The sequence below is a fragment of the Amphibalanus amphitrite genome, unplaced genomic scaffold (assembly GCF_019059575.1).
Source record: "Amphibalanus amphitrite isolate SeventyFive unplaced genomic scaffold, NRLGWU_Aamphi_draft 001049F_arrow, whole genome shotgun sequence".
Classification (NCBI taxonomy): Eukaryota; Metazoa; Arthropoda; class Thecostraca; order Balanomorpha; family Balanidae; genus Amphibalanus; species Amphibalanus amphitrite.
The window spans coordinates 118,292-124,663 of NW_024882543.1; the positions used below are offsets into that span (position 1 = coordinate 118,292).

The following is a 6,372-nucleotide window of genomic DNA, read 5'->3' on the forward strand; positions in this document are numbered from 1 at the left end:
TTCTGTAGGTGTGCCTTTGGCTCGATCTCGGTCCAATAGTTCCACATAGGTACTCAGGCTGCTGAGTCACGATAACACGATTTGGGACTTCGCTGGCTTCCTCGTCTTACATTATATCCCGCGCCGGGCCGGTGCTCTGAGATTCCGCGCCGGGCCGGGGGGGTGTCTGAACACCCCCCCCCCCTTCTAACTCGGCTCCTGGGCCACGTAGCGACACGCGGTAAGCGGCAATCGAAAGAACGTCCAAAATAAGGACGAAAACACTTCGGTCATTTTTTGGGTCAGGTCAAAGGTCAGGTCACCAGAGGTCACCAAATGTAAAATGTTGACTATTTCAACATTTTGGAAACTGGCAACGGCTATCTCGGGAGCCGATAGAGCTACAGCGCCGCGGAAAAGCGCATTCGATAGCCCTTTTACAGGCCTTTCTGAGTACTGTTCTCAGATTTGACCTCAGGTCAACGGCTCTGCCTCCAGAGGGCAAAAACTCAAAAAATAGCCGTTTTTACGAAAAGCGTTTTTTCGGCGATAACTTTTGACTCAAAAGAGCCATGACATTACTTTTGCCAGCATCGTGTTCCTCTCGTCGAGACGCGTCGAATGAACTATAATTTGACCTTGAAAGGTCAACTTGAAAATTTGACCTCAGGTCAAGGTCATGACCTGACCAGAAAAGGTCATGTTGCATATCAGTCGATCCGCAACGTCGAGCCGAACACATCTAAGGTATTTTCAGCGCTCTAGCTTGCCTCTATCAGAAGTTATTAGCGAAAAACTGTTAGATTCTGTTCGTGACCTGAGATGACCTCGGGGACATAACGAGGGGTCACAGTTGCCATTTTCCGGTTCAGTGTGTCAATATTACCTACATCTCGATGTTTGAGAGTGTCTAGAATGACGTTCGTGCAAAACAGACGCTTTTCAATTTTCTCCCATTGACTTATAATGGAGAGGCCGCAAAATTGACCTGACCTTAGGTCACCGATATCAAAATTCCGAGATATACATTTTATAGATACTGTTGCTCTAATCAATCGCTGAAAGTTTCAAGGCAATCGATCAATCGGTGTAGCTATGACGAGCATTCTTATTTTTTCTGAGGTGAGGTCACTTGGCGTGACCTGGTGACCTGACCTAAGGCGACCTGGGTCTGAAATTTTCACAACATGTGCGGAAAAGATGCACGAACAGTAGGGTTGTTAAAAAAAACGAATTTTGGAAAAGTATATGGGCTCATGGCTCATGTGGTGCGGTATCCTTTTCTGAGACCAATGATGCCCTTTTTTCTGAAAAGTATTAACTGTTAGGGGCTCCTCAAACGGCTTAAAGAGGACCATGTTACGCCCGCCGACCGGCCTGTGTCAATAAGGGCGAGAACTCGACGCCGCGCGCCGGCGGCAGCGCCTTATCGGCACCGCGCGCCACGACATCTGCCGGGCGGCCGGCTGGGCGGTGGGAAGTTATAAGTGCGTGGTCTTATTGCACACGATCGGGGTGAGCTATCCCATGTTTTCGGGGAGGAAAGTTTCAGTGCAGCATCGGTGCGTCTGCCACGGTGGTCTGTGTCGATGGTATAGAAAATAACTCAAGCAGACCTCAGAAAAGACTGAATGATTCCGGGTAGTTGCCTCGAAGCAATCCGTTAAGAATACAGCTGCCTTCTTAACGTACCGTATCACTTGTTAATTCTTCAAAAAGCAAACTCTGAGCAATAACACACCTCTTTGCATTGCTGTTGACAATTTACGTTAGTTTTTGACGGTGGCTCGCACCCTCAATATGCTGCCGCGCAACTTTATTCCAACGGCGAAACGGCAACTTCGCGAGAATCGAAAATTCACGATATACGTACAGCAGGGGCTGGCAATGCAGTATGCACAAGGACAGAATATGGAGGATACCCGACAGTCATCGGCCCAAGTTTGGGGGTGGCTTTGACGAGCATAGGCGTCACCAACGTCATTATTCAGATACGTTAATGTCAGATGCTGGGGCAACAGAATCGACGCCAGCACTGGACGCCAGGTTTAACTTAGATTAGCGGGTCGAAAGAAAACATAGCATGTCTGGGAGTGACAGGGTGGCCACCCTGACAGTGTGACGAAGTGAGACATGAGTAGAGACATTAGCCGGAGTACCTACTCATATAAATCAAGCGCCGTTTATCCAATCCTTCGAGCATAAGCGACGCCGGCAGTCCGGCCAGGGCGGCCGTGCCCACCGATGCCGATCAAGACCCGAATCCAGACCCGGCATAGAACACAGCTCTGCCCTGACGTGACACATTACCCCGGTGTGTCACTCATGACGGATAGACCAATGCAGGAGCCTTGCCAGCTCCTGTTGTACCTACTTCGTTAAATTTTCGATTCTCGCTAAGTTGCCGTTTCGTCGTTGGAATAGAGTTATGCGGCAGCATATTGGGGCTGCGAGCCACCGTCCAAAAGCAACTTAAATTGTCAACAGCAATGCAAAGAAGTCTGTTATTGCTCAGATCCTGCTTTTTGAAGAACTAACAAGTGATACAGTACGTTAAGAAGGCAGCTGTATTCTTGAAACGGATTGCTTCGAGGCAACTACCCGGAATCATTCAGTCTTTTCTGAGGTCTGCTTGAGTTATTTTCTATACCATCGACACAGACCACCGTGGCAGACGCACCGATGCTGCACTGAAACTTTCCGCCCCGAAAACATGGGATAGCTCACCCAGATCGTGTGCAATAAGACCACGCACTTATAACTTCCCACCGCCCAGCCGGCCGCCCGGCAGATGTCGTGGCGCGCGGTGCCGATAAGGCGCTGCCGCCGCCGCGCGGCGTCGAATTCTCGCCCTTATTGACACCGGCCGGTCGGCGGGCGTGACATGGTCCTCTTTAAGCCGTTTGAGCAGCGCCTAGCAGTAATACTTTTCGGAAAAAAGGGTATCATTGGACTCAGAAAAGAATACCGCACCACATGAGCCATGAGCCCATATACTTTTCCAAAATTCGGTTTTTTTAACAACCCTAACGAACAGGTGTGCCAAAAACGGCGGCGCTCCGCGCCGCCGTTTTTGAGATATCTGCGAAAAACCGCAGGGGGGGTGTTCAAACACCCCCCCGGCCCGGCGCGGGATATCAGTGGGTACGCCACCTTCAAGCTATACTGATAGAGCTATCAATTCTAAAACTACTGGTGCTTGTTTCGGCATCATTCGACAAATACCCAACTGGTACCTTGGGGGTAAAAAAAAACTTCCGACTGGAAAATATAGAGGAAGGTCATGGGTTCAAATCTCATCGCCGACGGAGTTTTTGCGTGTTCGGGTATTGGTATGACCGAACGCGTTTACCACCGATATCTTAACCCGCCGTCTGGGGTCCCCCGCCTTCAAGTGGTGGACGGTGTGGGGCTTCGCCCCGACTCGGTGCGTGGACAGCGCCCGAGCCAGCCAAACGGGGGACAACCGCCTCCCCAGGGCGGATGCCGGTGGTCGACGCGCCACCGGTCGTCGTCTTCAGCTGCTCGAAACTACCGACCTCGACACCCGACCGACCTCGGCACAACACCCTGCGGACCGGCCGCGCGCGCGCGGCTCGGTCCGCCTAACTAAGTGAACCCAGCGTCCCCCGCCATGAGCGCCGATGGCGGGGGCTCGACCGGGCGCGGCGCGCGAGGAGCCTGGGGAGGCCGCAGCAGGCGGGCCAAGAACAGACGGTACCGTCTGAACCGTCGGAACAGAAGCCGACTACTCATCGCGAGTTGGAACGCGGAAGGACTACGCGTTGAATATAATAGCTTGAAAATCTTTTTTTTAATTTCAAAAATAAACGGAATGTATGTGATAGTCCTTACCGCCTTCTATACACATACCAAATTTGAGATCGATACCTCTTTTTTGGCCAACTTATAGCGAAAAAACTGTTCAAAATTGATGACGTCAAATTTTCAAAATCAATTTTCAGCAATTCTAGACCTCGTAGCGCACAACAAAGACCACCATTAGAGATCCCGTGTTGAGCTGCATCGAATCAATGCCCATTTTATGCCAAACTATCAACTTTGAAATTTGACCTTTTTTGACCTGACCTTTACCTGACCTCCACCAGAAAGTGACCTAAATCGTACCTGATGGTCTTATAACCAACACCATTGAGTTGGAAATGAAAAATTGGCCATAAAACATGCATCACACAACCATAGTAAAGTTGGGTTCATGTGCTGACCCGTGGTGACCTGACCTGTGACCTGACCTGGTATTGTCAGTGACCTGTAATAGGAACATATGTAGGGGTGACCTGGGAGGTATGGGTCGGTTTTGTAAAAGGGCAATTTTCTTCCAGTGGGCAGTAGCAAGACCCGGTTTTTCATTCTGTGCACGTGAAATTGCCTTTCGCCTGCAAAGTGTGCTTGATATTATGCATCTGGGATCAACTATTTTGTCTCAAGATAACTTTCAATAAAAAATGTGCTTTTTCGATCCACCAAAAAGATACATAGTAGCCTCCCAAGCCTCCCAGTAGGCATTAACCGCGCCCCACTGGGGGGGGGCTATTCATAGCCCCCCTCCCGTTTTTCTGCAATACCTTCCAAACCGCTTGACGTATCAACGCCAAACTTTCAGTACCTTCGGCTTCATCTATTTGACACCTTGTGTCAAAATTTGAACTTCGTACCTACCATAGGTCGGCCGGAAATGACGTCAGAGTGACGTCATGTTCGGCCGATTTCGACGCAAAACATTGAACCACGGCAATCGCTCCCAATAGCTCAGTTTTTAAGCTAGATCTAATTTCTTTGCACGAAAGGGCTCAAGGGTTCAAAATTGACTGCGCTATCAAACTGTTATCTCGGATTTTCAAAATTTTGAAAATTTTGAAACTTTTTTATAATAAAATTCAAAAAAAAATTCAAAAAGAAATGGTTTTTCGAGAAAAAAAAAACGGAATATATGTGACAGAACGCATGCTTATGACTAACTCTAGCAAGTTTTAGCTAAAAATCTTCAAAAATGACCAAGTTATACGCATTATTGCAAAAAAGTTCACAATTATTAATTTTTCAAATCAATTTTTAAGTACGTATTTGGCATCGTACACCAATTTAGATAGCACCATCGTGTTCCTGAGCTCAAACTGCATCCAAAAGACACTTTTTTGTTGAAAATTTTAACTTCAAAATTTGACCTTTTTTGACCTGAAAGTGACCTGACCTAAGCTAAATTCGACTCAAAATGACCTTTAATGACACATTGACACAGACGACATCAAATTCGAAATATATGGCCTAAATGGACCATAAAACATGTGTCACGTGACCGACGCATGATATAATATTTCCGTGACCTGTGATGACCTGACCCTAACCTGAAAATCAAAGTACAAGTTTGGTACCCTCAGGGTATCTAGCGCATCTGTTCAAGAATGTGTAAACCAAACATGAGCCTGATCTGACTTGTAAGACGGCGGCCAGGGCCCAAAATGTGAACAAGCCAAAATGCTAATAATTTTTACTTTGACCTAATCTGTGACGTCAGCAGTGACCTCGAGGTCAATGAAATTAGGTTTTGTTCGACAGTTTTTCTGGGGCTATCAGACACTGTTTGAATTTTGACGATCGGCCCAGTAGTTTCAGAGTTAGGAGGGGGGGCTATGAAGAGCCATCAAAAGCCGAACTTGTCCCTTGGGGCACTTGGCCTAAGCCCAGAGGTCACAAATTGACCTGAGACCCTAAAATCAGGTATCATTGCTTCCAAATTAAGCTTGATCCACATCTCGCTCCATATGTGCTCTAAATAACCTCCTGAAGGCCGGCCGTTCCACCAGGGTAGCTGTTTCGGTCAGCTGCGAGCCGGACTGAAGTGGTGCGTAGCCTTTTTAGCGCGCGGGAAGTCAGACTCCTGGATGGGTATCAATGCAATTGTGTCCAGCCGTAGCCAATAAGTCCTAGCCAGCCTTCAACGTAATACATCAATGGCTCACCTGTACAGGTGGATGCGATTGTCTCTCTGGCGCCATTGCTGCCTTCACACTCTGCTTCACTTTACAACTCTGAAGCTGTGTATGCTCCACTGGCTTTCGTCTATGTTTTGGAATGTTTTCTAGCATCTAGTATGATATTTCATCACACTGAATCATTTAGATTTCTTTGGATAACACGGAAAAGGCAGTCCAGCAATAATTGCTATTTCTTTATTTCTTTTCTACGTCACAAATAGCATCGCTTATGTATGTCATACAAATACCTATGCATGTACAATGTACATTGTATTGCTAGTTGTATTGCTGGAACAACTAAATGGAGATGCAAGTTGCGTGATGTTGTGCTATTATTCTAGAGCATCCTACTAAGCCTGGCAAAACTGGTTTTGCATCGTCCCCTCGGGTTTAATGT

General features: G+C 47.5%; 1 protein-coding gene across 1 annotated transcript in view; it reads right to left on the reverse strand.

Annotated features, from left to right (window-relative positions):
* LOC122369563 overlaps positions 1-6,031 on the reverse strand; it is a 59,007-nt gene extending 52,976 nt beyond the window's left edge. Inside the window, exon 1 of the mRNA XM_043344404.1 lies at positions 5,961-6,031. The gene's annotated coding sequence lies outside the window, so the exon portion shown is untranslated. The remainder of the gene's footprint in view (positions 1-5,960) is intronic.
* Between the last annotated feature and the right edge of the window lie 341 nt (positions 6,032-6,372).